Source organism: Corvus hawaiiensis, chromosome 3, assembly GCF_020740725.1.
Source record: "Corvus hawaiiensis isolate bCorHaw1 chromosome 3, bCorHaw1.pri.cur, whole genome shotgun sequence".
NCBI lineage: Eukaryota > Metazoa > Chordata > Aves > Passeriformes > Corvidae > Corvus > Corvus hawaiiensis.
Window position 1 is genome coordinate 98,683,306 of NC_063215.1, and position 15,520 is coordinate 98,698,825.

Genomic DNA, 15,520 nt, shown 5'->3' on the forward strand with positions numbered 1-15,520 from the left:
AAAACATCTCTCCCATGAAAAACTTCACAGTTCCTTCACACTTCCAGACGTGGGCCATCACATGGGGTTATCAGTCTTTTTAAGGATGAGTTATTTTGGCCTGCACACAAAGGCTTTCTTCACCACAAGTCTCTAGAAGCCTCTCACTGCTTCTGTATAGCCTGGCATAGGCACTCTTCACTATCTTCACGGGCCACACATGAATTCTCCATCCCCCCATGTACTTCAAATGGATTAAAGAGACAAACAGTTTGTAATATTACAGTTTCTTACCATGGCCTGCAAGAAGTATTTTAAGCTACGTGTGAGAAAATGCAGCACCACCCTCTTTTCTCCCGTCGCCATTTCCAGCTCTGTCTCACGTGACTCACTTCTCTTTCTCTCTGACTCTGAAGCTGCCATGTTGAAGAGTGTTCTTGTTCAGGCTTTACGGTGGAGAAAGCCTCGTTCCCTTTGTGCTGCTGGCTGCATGGGGTCTTCTTCAGTTTGGCACGAAGTGTGCTGCCTGCAAGAAGGAGGCTCCGCCAGCTGCTGTTGGCTCCACCAGCTCTGGGTGGAGAGGGGAGGGACCCGCCGGTCCCAGGAAGCTGCGCCGGATGGGTTTAGCTGTGTGGCCTTCCATGGCTGGTTTTAGCTGTGTGGCATTCCATGGCTGGTTTTAGCTGCCTGTGGCTCTGGGATAGTTCCCCCCCAGCAACCCAGGGTCTGTGCCGCAGTGTTGGGAAAAGGGGAAGAGGGTAGGGGACCCGGCCTGTCTCGGTGGGGCCCGGAGGCTCAGAGGGCCCCTCACCTTCTGGCAGGTGAGCTCGAACAAAAGGGAATTCCTGCTTTTCCGCACAGTTTAAATATATAAATTGCGAGAAGTGTCATTAGTCTAAAAGTCTGTCCATCAACTCAGGTTCAACCCACTACACTGCCGTTGCCTGAGAGAGAGGCAGCAAGGAAGCCTGCTTGTAAGGTTTTGTAAGACTGAGATCTGAGGCTTGAATGAAGATGATCCTTCAGTTAATGGGTAGGAAAAGGGACAGTTTCAGCAAATATAAGAGTTCTATGTATTCCAGGTGAGACAGTGGAACAGGTTGCCCAGGGAGGTTGCGGATGCCCCAATCCTGGCAGTGCTTAAAGCCAGGTTGGATAAAGCCTTGAACAACCTGCTCTGGTAGGAGGTGTCCCTGCCTGAGGCAGGGGGATTGGGACTAGGTGATCTTTAATGTTCATTTTAACCCCTCAACCTTCTGTGATTCTACAGTTCTATATATTAAAACAGTAACTTGATTTTTGCTGAAACAAAACTTTCTGATGTTCCAAAGAACTTGGTTTTATTTTCTTTTATTTCTTCTTTTTTTTTTTCCTCTCTCTGTAGCACAGGAATAGGAATACAGATCAAAGCTGAGGGAGGTGATTTTGTTTTACTTCCAGCATGATCAGACTGGGTGTGTGAGAACACTTGGAGGTCCCAGGACTCAGTTTTGTAGAGGGTTGACTCTTACCAGTAACTCTGCTGGGTTTTCTCCAGGAATTTGTGCTGCTTTTACACAGCCTCCTTGTTCTTCCTTCAAAATAATGATTTCTGATTCACACTGGAGGCTGTAAGAGAGGAACTGGCCTCTCATTTCTAGTATGGTTGTACCGGGGTATATTTGATTCATGGGTGTGAGACAACCTAGGTCAGCTGCACATGTGAGCTCCTGGGTGGTTTTCCCAATTAAATCCATGCTACTAGCTCCCAACAGTTTTTTCTTCACAAATTGATAGCTGAAAAATGCACACAACTCCAGCTGACGGAAGTTGCTGAGGAATGAGGATTATTTGAACTATCATAAAAGGGGGGGGAAAATTAACTCTACATTTAAAGCTCTGCTTTCTGCTTAATTTCTGGTTGATTCTTACTAATGTAATGATTCCCCAGATCACATGCAGAGCAACTGGCCCCATCTTCTAAAGTACAGCCACCTATGTGTGGCCCATGTGATTGGACTCTACACATGCAAACAGTACTGACAGCACTATGTCACTATGCATTTATCTACCCACATTATGAGGTGTGCCTCTCACTTTAAATTTGAATTTACTCTCAAGCTTATAAACCAGATGGTATCTTATTAATAGGAGGAACTGTGGGGTCACAGAATTTTTGGCAATACACACTTAGGCTGTGAGCCCAGCCTACTCTGGAGATCAAAGGACGAGCAGAGTCTGAACATCTTCAGAGCCTGGTGAACAGACCTCCTATTCTTTGCAAAAATGAACCTCAAATGAGGTCAGATTCACACTACAGCAACTGACAGGTCCATTTGCATCACAGAAGTAAAAGAAAAACAGTGAGGAGAGAGATGTGTCTCCACAGCTTTCTGGCACAACTGCTGGTTTTGATTATATTTTGGGGTTTAGTGTCAGCTTTCCACTAAAAGCTTGGTGTATACTATGGCATGGATTGAAGTTCTGTCAGCTTCCCAATGACATGGGAATCCTATACATGCCAAATCAGGACGTTACGTTTGTACCCTTAAAGTGGCAATAAAAAAGCTGAAATTGTCCCAACAAGCCTTGTCCTGGGAAATCCTCCACTAAAGGAGAATTTCCAAGGAGCATAGTGATTCCACACCCAGATCCTCCCACTGCTACCACTGCCTCCATATTCAAGGTAAGCTTGTGGTGGAGGGCAGTGAGCAGCAGGGGTGGGATAGCAAAATGGGCAGTGCTCCACTAATCCTCCAGCTGGTACAGCCACAGTGACTGTACATCAGGTGAGGACATCACCTCACCCAGCCTGGCCACCTAAATCTTACGCATACAGTCGAAATTAGGCACTCCCGCTCTGGTCTACATGGTCCTGTTAATCCCATACAAAGTTTTGTAGGGGTTCCTACCTCTCTCCACTGACTGCAGACAGACTTTAAATGAGCATTGCTGAAGTCAGACGAGACAGACCCTGCTGTGCTAAGGACCATGATTCACTGGTGTGATTCAGAGCAGCCCTTCAGAGAGTTCAGGGAGAAGAGTTGTTAGAGCTCTACATGAGTGCATTTCTCCCACCACACTGAATCAGTGCAGTGACACTGGATGAGTCTGACCCCTCTTGTCCTGCAGCATTCAGCATTCATTCAAAGTGAGAGATCATACCCACACAACATCAGTGATTCCACTTGCTGAAGATGCTATCCAGCCTCTGCTGCTTAATCTCAAAGAAGGCATGATAAATATAATCAAATAAATACCATTTGTAATGAATTATAACTGCAACATCCACTGAAGCTCTGCCTGAACACCAGTCTTACTGTAGGGTATTAAAAACTCAGCACAAAGGGTTACAAATGAAATTTCTGTAATGCTTTAAATCCTTCCATTCAGTCTCTAAAACTCTGTAGCTTTTCCCATATATTCCTTTAATAATATTTTAAAATATATTTTAGTGGCAGCGCATGATAAATCCTTCTAAAGGATCTCTAATTCATTACAAGATCATTCACTCCATTCTTTTTTCATTTAATTACCATAAATTTGATTAATTCAAACTGTATTTATTTTCTCTTTTTCCCCCTTCACGTTTTCTTCTTATTGCGTCTTTTTTCCTGAGTCAAATTAACACACCATTTTTGTTAAGCCTGTATGAAAAATCAACCTGTTTTTCTCCCTCCCTCTTTCTTTCCCTGTCAGTCCAAATGAATTTTAATTTCTATCTTTGGGAAAGGAGGGCTGTTGCTAAGCAGTCTAGAATTGATTCTTTGAAGGATTGCAAGTAGTAAAAGCATCTTTAGAACCAAGGCAGCCATCCACGGGCTTTAGAATTCAGGTGGGACATCCAACAAAGCACTACTTTTTCTGTTGTTTTAGGGTTTTCTTTGTTTCAATCAGTTCTTTTCTCCTTATGTTATCTGCATGCTCTGAAAAATGTCAGCAGATGTCTGTATTATGGTGTACAAGGAAATTCTGCAAGTTTTCCAAAAGTACTGTGTTCAAAACACAAGACAATTTAATTTGATCCCTACCAGAAACTTCAATGACGTAGGGATCTTCTACTTTCTTAGGCTGCGAATCAGTAATAATGAATGGTCAGAATTAGCTGTGACTTCTGGTAGTTTTGACTGATCAGCCTCATTCATAGATGAGACAAATGTCTAGCTTTGGCTTCGTGGTGGCAGCTTAGTCTACATAAGTGGGCTTAGTCTACATAAGGGACTCCCAGAACTTTTTCTAGCACAGATATTTCTTGGGTTAGTTACACAGGACTCTGAAAAGTATAGCATAGCATTTAGGTAACTAAATTAAAAAAGAAAAAAATTATACTTTATTTGAGGACCATCAGGACCCTGGAAAACTTGAGAGTTTTTTTGCTTAATAGTTCTGTGGCCTTATTCCTAGAGGGTGACCTATAACAGGACTGAACCATTGTCCACAACAGTACACTTTCCATCCACTCGTTACTTGTTCTCACTGTTATATCCCAGGGGAAAGTATTTCCCTGCAATGTTTCTGAAGCCCTTTTTCAGCTGAGGAGAAGGGAATTTTTGGTGACGAGGCAGAAATGGATTTTTTAGCTATTATTTTAATCTCTTTCTGCCTTGACTGTGTAAGACAATTGACAAGCCCTATTTGGAACTGTTGTCTTGTGTGTATGCCACATGTTCCTTCTTAGTGCCCAGGCCCAGAGCCCTGTGATGCACCCTTCCTAAGGAGGACCAGCTCACCTTTTGGAAGGCTCCTCGTTACAGCTCCCTGGGCTACTCTTGCCCTCGGGAAGGAGCCATGGATTTGCTGTAATACTAAACTAATTACAGCTGCCTCTCCAGAAGTCCGTGCAGTCCATTTGGACAACTACTTCAAGGTCCAACATCCAAAGTATGTGATCAACCCCTAAGCAGGGTGGGAAAACAACCACATTTCTGCTTCCTCTCCTCTGGCCCTGGAGGGGAGCACCCTCGGGGAAAGCCAGGGAGGACAGACTTGAGAACAAAGAACTGCACTACTAAAAACTCTCTTTTCCTGACTATGGTGACAATGACATATTCACATCAGGAACTAGCAGCCAGATTACTTGTGGGAGCCCTGTTACCCAAGCCTGAAAGTGAGATCACGCACATGATGGCCGCAAAGGACAGTAGTCAGGCTCTGAAGATGTGAGAATCTGGAAGACCAAGAGAGGGGCAGATGGTTTGTAGTTAAAACTATTTCCATGAATAGAGATTTTAGTGGGGAACAAGCCAGAAAAGCTTGACTTAGTGATTTTACAGTCTAGCAAGGCACTATTAGTACTCCTTTGGCAAATGAGGATTGATTTGCTTGTGTATGACAGATTATCAAACACAGACTTAAAAACTGGTGCCAAGTCATGTAATTATAGCTCAAGTCCCTTTTTAAAAGTTTCTTGGTACATCGTTTAAAATCAGTGTAAGAGGTCACTGGAAAAGATTGACACAGCTTCCACAGAAAATGAAAGTACCTGTTTATAGTTATGCATTCATGCAAACAGACGGTATCATAAATAAACAACACCATTCTGTACTTAACATCACAATGGAAGGGAAATAAGGCAAACCCCAATGTATAAAATCTTTATTGGATCTCAGAGGGAAGAAAACAGCAACTTTTTCATTGAAATGTCCACTGCTCTGTGCTGTCAACGCTGGTCCTCCAATGCAGAGCAGTCTTCCTAATTGTCCACAGGAGAGGAATATCGCATTATAGAAAACATTTGGTAACTTGATGCAACCTGGTTTCCTCTACACAAGTTTTAACTGTTTACTGACAGTTGCCATGCTGTTCTTGAAGCACTGTTTTCTTTTCATTGCTCATTAGGGAGCTTAAAATGAACTCCACTTTCTGTGCTTCAGCATGAAGTCTTTGTCATCCTCTTTGCCACCCATTTTGTCTGAGAAGTGACCGAAGGGATTTCTGCCTTCCATCTCCTGCTTTTCTCAGTTCTCTTCCCACCCAGTCACTAGGAAAAGGAGCAAGGAGAAGGGGACAAGGACCCAGCCACCTCTTCACCCATTCTGCTCTCTGATGGGACATGATTCGTTTCACTGCATGGGTATTGGGCACAGCTTGAAGTCCACTGAAATAAACACTTTTTCCTTCTGATTTAAGCCCCAGTAAAAGAGCATTTGCTGCCCTCAGCACGGAAGTTTCCCTAAGGCACAGCAGAAAAACCAAGCAAGGAGGGAGGATGACCTTCTGTGGTTCCCTCCGTCTTGCACAACCCTGTATGACACGGCTGGTGTAACAAAGTTCTCAGAAAACCTTTAAAAAACACACACAGAGAGAGAGAGAGGGAGGACTGTACAAGCATTGTAAGCTATAAAACTGGTTTCTGGGCAGGAAACAGAAGGCATGAGTAACAGTGAAGAGTTCAATGTAGGGAGAGGTAGCAAATCATACGCTCAAAGAGTCAGTGTGCCATACATCCAAATGATCTTGTGGAGTGTCAGGGGTTTACTTCAAAACTGGTTTTAGAGATAACACAGTGACTGAGGGTGGGAAGGAAAAAAAATAACAGGAACCTCTGACTGGGAGGGCAGAAAGGGAGTGGAGACAGAGCGGAGGAGGATAAACCTCTCACTTGTTAAGTGACAAAGGCATTTTAATGCAGTGAATAAAAGTGAAAAGAAAGTATTTTCCTTTGCTGTCCTCAAAAAATAATGGGTCTGATTCTCAGCTTGAATAAGGATCACAGCTCCAGAATAAAACCACAAGGGCTGAACAGATGTTGTTTAAAACAATTTGATTCTAGACAGAAATTAAATTCCCACCAACTTTAGTGAAAACACAAAGTGCTGAACAAATGACATTCTGACTGGGACTTTTCCTCCCAATAGAAAGGAAGAAGCTTGCAAGTCAATATAGTCGTCTAAGACACCTATTTTTTTATAGAAATGTCATGAACATAGGGTGTATAGAAGCACGGAATCACAGAATTGAGTTGGAAGGGACCCTCAAGGATTATCACATTAACTCCTGGCCCTGCACAGGACACCCCAAGGATCACACCATGTGCCTGAGAGCATTGTCCAAATGCTTCTTGAACTCTGTCAGGGTGCCTGGTGCTGTGACCACTTCCCTGGGGAGCCCGTTCCAGCACCCAGCCACCCTCTGGGTGATGAACCGTTTCCTGATATCCAACCTAAACCTCCCCTGACTGAGCTCCAGGCCATTCTCTCGGGCCCTGTCACTGGTCACCACAGAGAGGAGAGTGTAAAAAGTGTTTCCAGAGTTAACAGGAAGCTCTGAAAAGTCCATACCAGAATGTTATGACTTTATTAAGAAAAAAGCTGTTAAAATCATATTTTCAAACCTAATGTTCATATTTCCTGATATAGGAAAAACTGTAAAGAACATTGCTAAAATTTTTAAAAGTATAATTATACATTAAAAAGCATAATTATACATTCATTCACCTAATAGGACAGATTTTACACCCAGAATTTTAAAAAGAGGAGTTCTGAATTATTTAAAAAACGTACAATTTTATATTGACTACACAACTGTATTGCTTGGTAAAAACAGCCAAACACCTCATACCTCACTGGAGGCTCTTTCATCCAGTTCTGTTCTGGCTGATCAGCAGTGATGCATTAAAACTCATAAAACATTGAAAAATTGCAACTAATTTCTGAAACTGACTTTTCCCATTTGTTTTAGGAGCACAGTTTCACCCAAGGAGCTTTCAGCTTCTCTTGCCCCTGGTGTTTTGATGCTCTCAGTGCTTTAGGAAGTACCATCTTCCTGGTAATGGAGATGGAACACTGTTGTGCTGAGTATTCTTTTTTACTTCTGAAACACAAGGTTCCCACCTCAAGCTTTTACATCACAGAGAGAAATATTCACATTTTTATATCAGTATTTCACCCTAGACCCTGAAGGGAAAAGAATTAAAATGAGTCTCCTTTCTTACCTGGACTGTTTGAGGTCTTTCATGTAGTCCTCTAAAAGCCTTCCAGAGGTGTGTGTCCTGTGTTGTGTGTGGCAGAGGTGTTTCCAGATAGCTCATAGTTTGGATTTATCACCTTCCTTTGTTTTCCCACAGTTGTAGTACTCCAACATATTAAGGAAAAGGTTTTCCTGATGCCAGAAAGGAATTTTTTTTCATGTTTTTCTTGCCATGGATACTTTCCTAGATGAGTTAATTTTCACCTACAGAACCTTTTGAGTCATCTAGATCAGAGGAGACGAGTCTTTTCCTTGCAAAAGGCTAAGCAGACCTTTCACACACCTTTCACAGGCCACACATTAACACACAGATTAGTGTTATTTTATAAACTGTGAGGGGAAAGAAAAAAAACTTCAAGTCCTATAAAATAAAGTCACAGGGTAATTCTGCCAGTAGGTTCTCAGATCTTCCACATATGACCTCCCTTGCACGGTGGACTCCCATATTTATGCACCTCGTTGAAAAATAACTCCTGAATGCTTTATTAAAGGAAATATCACATATACAGCATGCCAGCTCTGGAAAAATTCACAAGGAATGTCTTTGAAAGTAAGTTAAAAGTGTAGCTCATCTCTGACTAGATCCTCATTTAGGTTAAAAACATACCTACTGAAGCAAGACGATTGCATGCACTTTCCTTTGCCAGCTTCCCTGGGATGTATTCCCTAAAGAGAGTCAGCAGCACCCATGGACCTCTGTTCCCGCCGTGGTGTATGTGTGTAGGATGAACAGACAGCGTGTCCCACAGTCCAGGCACCCTGGACACCCACCACTCACTGCTGAGGCACACCATAGGCAAAATTCATACTGGCATTTCAAAGGAATCTCCAGAGGAATTACTCACATCTGTATTTTCCCTCAGTCCACACTAGGAAGAGTTTACAGGATTGGGTGCAGTCTCTCAAATCCAACCTTTCCTGTCCCCTCCACATCTCCTCTGTGAATCAATGCTCTTCTCACTCACACACCTGAAGTTTTCTCCATGTCAGAGAAATTCTCCCACACCACATGAAATGCCTTTATTCTCTCTGCAGTGTTTGTTGAGAAGGATGAATTTCACCCACAGAAAGATCATGGTAGACCTGTGAAAACATACCTAAAACTTAACTTAAGCCTACATTCATTTATAGTAGAGCTCCAAGCTTTTCTGTTGTGGATTTCAGGACTTCACACTTGCTTGCATGCTGTTACTTAATGAAACCATCACATGAATTTGTGAGAGGCCACACTTAACAGGTTGTGTCACTAGCTGGGGGTACTAAATATTTTGGGTTTCCCAGAATATATCCTTCTCCTTCTGCCTGGAAATGTTCTCTGGGTAGTAAAAGATAATTTTTCCCATTTGTCTGGATAAGTGAGCCCAGAGAAAAGGTAGCTCTCTGGATGCCAGATGTACAGCAGCCCCAGGCGAGTGTATGTGCAGATCACCAGGTGGATGTATTGCTTCATGTAGTGAGTCAGATGGACCCCAAATGCTCCGATTCTCTTGTGCACAGGATCTGTGCCACTCCTCTGCTGGGAAACTGGGACAGAAATACCTGAGCCCTGTTTTGCCTTTATTAGCTAAAAGTACTCGGGTTTACGTTATATCGTAGTATAGAAGTGGCATCCTGTTCTTTTTGGTCTTAAAAGCACTTGTGCCTGATTTTCTACATTGTCAGCATCTCTCTTCTACTTGAAAGTCTCAAGCTCATCACTCCTTCTTGTGTTTGAGCATTTTAGGCTGGTCTAAGGGTATTAGATTCAAGAGATCCCAACAGTGGGAAAATCCCAGCCCACATGTTGGGGCATAAAGGGGGGTCTGGTAATGCTGCTGGGATGTCTCTGACAGCGTCACCTAACTAACTCCATCCAGTTTTTGCCTGTCTGGACAGCCTGAAGTTGCTCGGAACCAAGCCAGTGGCTGAAGCACTGAAGGCTGAGGGGTAGAACAGCAGCATGACCTCTTTGCTGAATGAAAAGCAGTTCAGATGTTGATCCACAGTCCGTGTATCTATGGAGATGGAGCAGCTTGGTGGAATTTGTGATTCCAGCTATCTATAAGGGTTGTCCTGTGCGTTTTACATATTGCCATACACCCACTTAGCTTCTAGTTTTGATCACAAACCCACCAGGAAGTAATTGGCTAAGCATGTGGAAGCAGTGGCTCAGGAGGTACGTAAAAAGGAGACAAACGCAAAATGGGCACTAGAGCTGCCGAAAAGGAGGTCTAAGCTGTGATGTCAGACACAGTTTTTTGTGCTTTACCGTGACCACAATTCCACCCAGAGGGGCAAAGGAAAGTGCCCGTGGTCATGCAGCTGCTGTGACGCACTGGTGGAACCGCCTCATCCTGCCCTACACCATTCAGCTGCGACCCCACCGCTTCGCACTTTTTCCAGTGGAAAACAGAAAGTGCTTCTTTTCTTTAAAGCCACAGAGGCACAGAATCTACCTGAGTTTGTTATCAGATGATTTTCTTGAAGCTGTAAATCAGCCTCTCAAATTTTCTGTGTGCACCAGGAGCTAAATGAGCTAACCTTCTGTCAAAGCAGTGAATTCTGGGACATTTTTTCCACCTTTGCTAACATTAGTCTGTTTAAGTGAATCAAGTACTTAACATGGCATGATGAGGAGGAACCCTGGGGAAAAACTAGTGAGCTCATAGTCCAAAACTGGTGCAGTCATAGTATTCAAAGAAAAAGAAAGAAAAAAAAGCACTCAAATTTTCCACTATGATAAAACCAGAAGCAAGTGCTAGAATAAGTAGGTTTTGACATCCATTGTTCAGTGTCACTAGGGTGTTATTTTTTTCTATATAGCAGAACAGTGGTTAATTCATAGCTCTTGGGATTTTTTTTTCAAGCATAAATCACTGCAGATTTTTTTTCCCCCCACTATATCAATAAGTGGTTTGTAAAAATCTGCAGGGGGAAAATAAACCATACAAGCTGGCAAGTAGTTTTAGTGGCATTTAAAACAACTGTGGTAGTTATAAACAGTAAACAAAACATAGTAACCAATTTAAACACTAGAGATTGTTGTATCATAGGAGCATAAATCATTAACTTAATAATTTCAGCAGCAGTGACTCAAGTACAAAATTAAGCCAACAGTACCCCCTGTGGCAATAATGAAGTACTGTATTTCTTACAGAAAACTGACACAATCTGTGGTCACAGTTTGGAAATCCTCTGAATTTGATCCTTGGAAGAGAGACCTCCAAGTAGCTTTTGCATGAAGTACTTTGAGAAGGAGTTATATTCCAGGCATATTTTCATGAACACAAGCCAGAGCCTATGAGCAATGGAGATGAGGTTGGAGGCATTTTGAGAAGAGACGCGCGAATATAAATGCGATGGAGATCACTGCTGGGATTCAGTGCTGTGTTTTAGACAACATTCCAGGCTATTTTTCTGAAGAACCATTGTTATGAAGCAGAGGATTATAACCTAGAAGGGCCTGAAGATGCAGTGTTCATTCTGGCTAAACTCCTATTACGGTAGCGTTGACGGATTCAGTTCCAAATATCCCAGCTGGCCCTTTATGAAACACTGAAGCATATCTGAAAGGAAACTGCACTCTCCTCCCTTCAGCCAAATCCATGCTACATCTCTTCTGACTGCTTGGAAATGAAGCTCAGAGTGACTAGGCTTCTCTCTAGGCATTAGTCATGGGTCAAAAGTTAGGTGGTTGAATCTTAGCTTTAAATCTCCTTATTTTTCCAAGAAAATTGCAGAACTTCTAGGATACATGAATGCTGCTCAGCCAAAACTGCTTTTAATTTTCATCTTCAGATTTTGATACCTTTTCAAAGAGATGAGAAAATTCAAAACTTGCTGTCAGAGTTGGTAGGGAATGCAGTTTACTTTCAACTTCTTTCTTTTTTAATTTCTCTGTTATTAGTATTTCCAGTACAGAATTTTGGTGATAGGAACAAATCATATATTTCTGATGTTAGATGATGCTGTGAGGAAGGGGAAAAAACATGTGATAACACCTCACTTCCGAACTGCCTTTTCTTTAAGGATCTCAGGATTCCTGAGGGAATTCATGTAGAGTTCCAAACCTCTACATGCAGATTTCTATATATGAGAATATACAGAAAATTAGTCTTTGGTCAAAGCTCAGGTAGTAAAAAGTAGGAAATACCACTGTTGAAAAAAACAAAAGAAAATGATAGGATGCAACCACTGAAAAAGGAAAAGACAAGACAATCAAATGCTATTACAGTAGCAATCAGACAGAAGCCCTAATCTCCGTCCAAGTTATGAACATGTCCCAGTTAAGTATTGTCTTCTTCTCCTTGTTTCAGTGTTATTTATACAGCAGGAGCCTTGTACAGCACAAAATAAGGCAACAACTGATGTACAATGAAGTTATAACCTAACTATAAAGCAAGAAATGGAAAGTTGAATCAATGGTGAAGGGACACTTCTCACTTCCACACATACAATACCAATTCTTGAGCAAATATGGGTTTTCCTCATAGAAATCACTCGGTCAAACCTCTCTTCCTCAGATGTCCTCTGTGAACTTGCAGGGTGGTGCTCTCTAATTTCAGCCTAGTCCCTTATTGAACACTAGATTTTTCTCCTGTTATGTATGCGCCCTGACCTACATTAATGCTCACAGGAAATATGAAGTCTTTACCCAAACCCTAGGGAAGAAACAGCCTGAAAAGTAAGGGACCAATTGCAAACATTCCTGAATGAGAATTCAGACTATTGACTCAGGCCAACAGATCCCATATAACATACACATTAGCAAATACAGGTGACAAAAGGAATGAATTTGCAGAAACAACAGGCAACAGTGCTGCGTACTCCAGGACCTCCCTCCAATTTCTAAGATTTAATCTTAGAAAAACAATAAAATTAAGACATAATCACTATCTACAATAGTTTTAACAGTATTACCTTATCCTCTTGCCTGAAAGCCGTGGAACAATATGAGGTCCTTTTTCTTGGTGTAGCAGAGAAGAGAAGATGAAGCAAAGTGTCTCTACTGCTGGTAAGTAATCTGAGTAACCAGTGGGGACTGAGTCAAACCTCAGCTATCCAAAAGCCTTCCTCCCAGGACAGCCTTCTGTGAATTAAAGTACAGAACAAGGAAAAGAGACAAGATTCAGGATGGGCACTGTGAAGATTGAAAGAGAAATTTCTGTCAGGAAAAGCAGGCAGTGGAAAAGCTCCCAAAACCACAGCAAAGCCATCACATCTGCAGGTCATACAACTGCAGTGAGTCCATGCACCTGAGGACGCCATGGGTTAACTCTGATGGGCAAGTGCCAACACCAAACAGGATCCAGGACTCTGCCAACAAGCCCAAATGATTGCTAAGGACTGAGGAGTCATGAGTGAAAGGAGTACTCTGGTATTTTGGGTAGCTTTAAGATGGTGTCATTTACATACTCACAGGTAACAGAACAGAATCCTTCATCCTCAATGACCCAGAGTCTCAGATCAGCTTCCAGAGTGATCACTCAGATTCATATCCACTTAATACTACTTACAGAGTAACCAGTTGCTGCATACATTACCAGTTATCACTAAATCTAAACTGTATGTGAACTTAGGACTGAGATGTGCCAGACTCTGAAAAGGAGGAATCCAGTTCATACACAAACACCATTCCATCATGTTTACCAATAACATGTACAAAAAATATCAATTAACCTTGCCTAGGCTGAGACTTTGCCCCTTCAGATGTACCTTAGTGTTTGCTTTATTTCTGAAGCTGCATTAGCCAAGAAAATCCTGACACAACTATCATTGCTGTGTATCCAAACTGAGGATTAAAACCACATTTAGCCAAAAGCAGAAGGTTTAAGGATATTTCCCAGCTGAAATATTTTTCAGGTATAAAAAGGCTGCTATAGATCTTTGCACACAGAAGGATTGTGTATCACTCACTGACAGGAAAAATCCCATCACCAAGAAGATTCCTTGGAGAAGGTTGGAAACGAAACAGACAGCCTGGCCAATTACTCACCTCTAGCTACTAGTAAAAAGCTGTTTAAGAGGAAGAGGTCGTTTATGGACCTTTGCACTTGGACAATATATCCTGGGCTGAGGTCAGTTTGAGATTATTGGTTATCTAAAAAATCATAGATACTAACCAAGACTCCAGCTGTGAGCCCTTACAGAGACTGGGAGAAATAAATAATGCAGAATTGGGTGCTCCACCTCAGGGCACACCTCAGCCTCCTGGAATAAGTGGGATTTCTTTCATCAGTGTAGACTATCCATTTTTCACAGCAGAAGCCAGCTCAGCTCCCACAGCCACTTATAGCTAGCACTGGGGTAGCCCATTATTTACTTAGAGGAAAGCATTAAAAAAAGAACTTCGTTGAGTTCACAGGTTTGTAGAGCATTGTAAATGAAAGACTTCCCTTCAAAATGTAGGCTAATGTGGATCCCAGAAAAAAAAAAAGGAGGCCTTGTTTTGATGTGCATATGCAGCAAACATCTTCAGACCCTGGGTCTGGTTTAACATACATCCTTGCAAGAAAATAATTAGGTTGTTAAGAGTGAGTCAAATGTCACTTACATTATGAATAGTGCATGTCTGTGTGATGAAGAAATGCTGACTACATATGAGTTCAGCCTCTTAAGTAAATTTTCAGGCAAATCTTCTAGAAGTTACTTAATACGTGTCAACAACTTAAACTCTAAACAAAATTAAAGAGGGAAATTTGGTCCCTGAAATACACCCTTTTAGGGCCCAGAGATTATTAAATTGGCAAGTTAGGTCTATCATTAATCTTTCTTGCATGAAAGTAGTCTATTTGTGTCCAAGCATATGTGATAATGTGGAATATTGCAATAAGCAAAGCTGAGTTTCAGGCAAAGGTATGATAAAGGACACACTGCTGTTCTCCAGCTCCTCTCAAGAAACAATAAATCTTCTAAAAAGATTTATATTGGAAACATTGTGGGAGATATTTAACAAAATGGAAATCTAAATGAGGTAAAATTACAAGGTTGGTAAGAGACAAGATGAAAAATATCTTAATTTATCCAGTTCCTTATAAATTCCCATAAATCATGTTAATTTACCTTTAGAAAATCACAAATGTCCTTGATATGCCACAGTACTTAGTCACTGTGTCAGTGTACAGACTGGGAACCAAGACACTGTTCTGTAAGCACCCTTCTGAAAGCACATTCATGTTTCTCCTCCAAGTTTTTGTCCAGGATGACATCTCATTGCAAAGCAGTCATCATGATCTTCCTGCTCCCCTTCATTTTTCAAAAGAGAATGTAAAGAAAACTTCACCTAAGGAAAAGCCTGCTGCATGATAACTCTGCTGGAGAACTACTAGTAAGGACTTTTGGAAACACTCAACCTTGGTTCCCAAAAACGTTGTTCTGATCACCTGGAAACACAGCTCACCATCAGAAAGGGCTAAACCAAACCTGACTGCAGTTCATGCGCTGTCATTGTTTTGGTCACATGAACATTCTGTTGCAGTATGGCCCTCTTTTATGCACATCAACACATCCACTTGTTTGAGTTGCTTTTACTTCAAGCATCTCACTAAAATTCGTACAACCCACATTCCACCTCTCTATAATTGATATCATGTCTGCAGGAGACAAAGAATAGCTA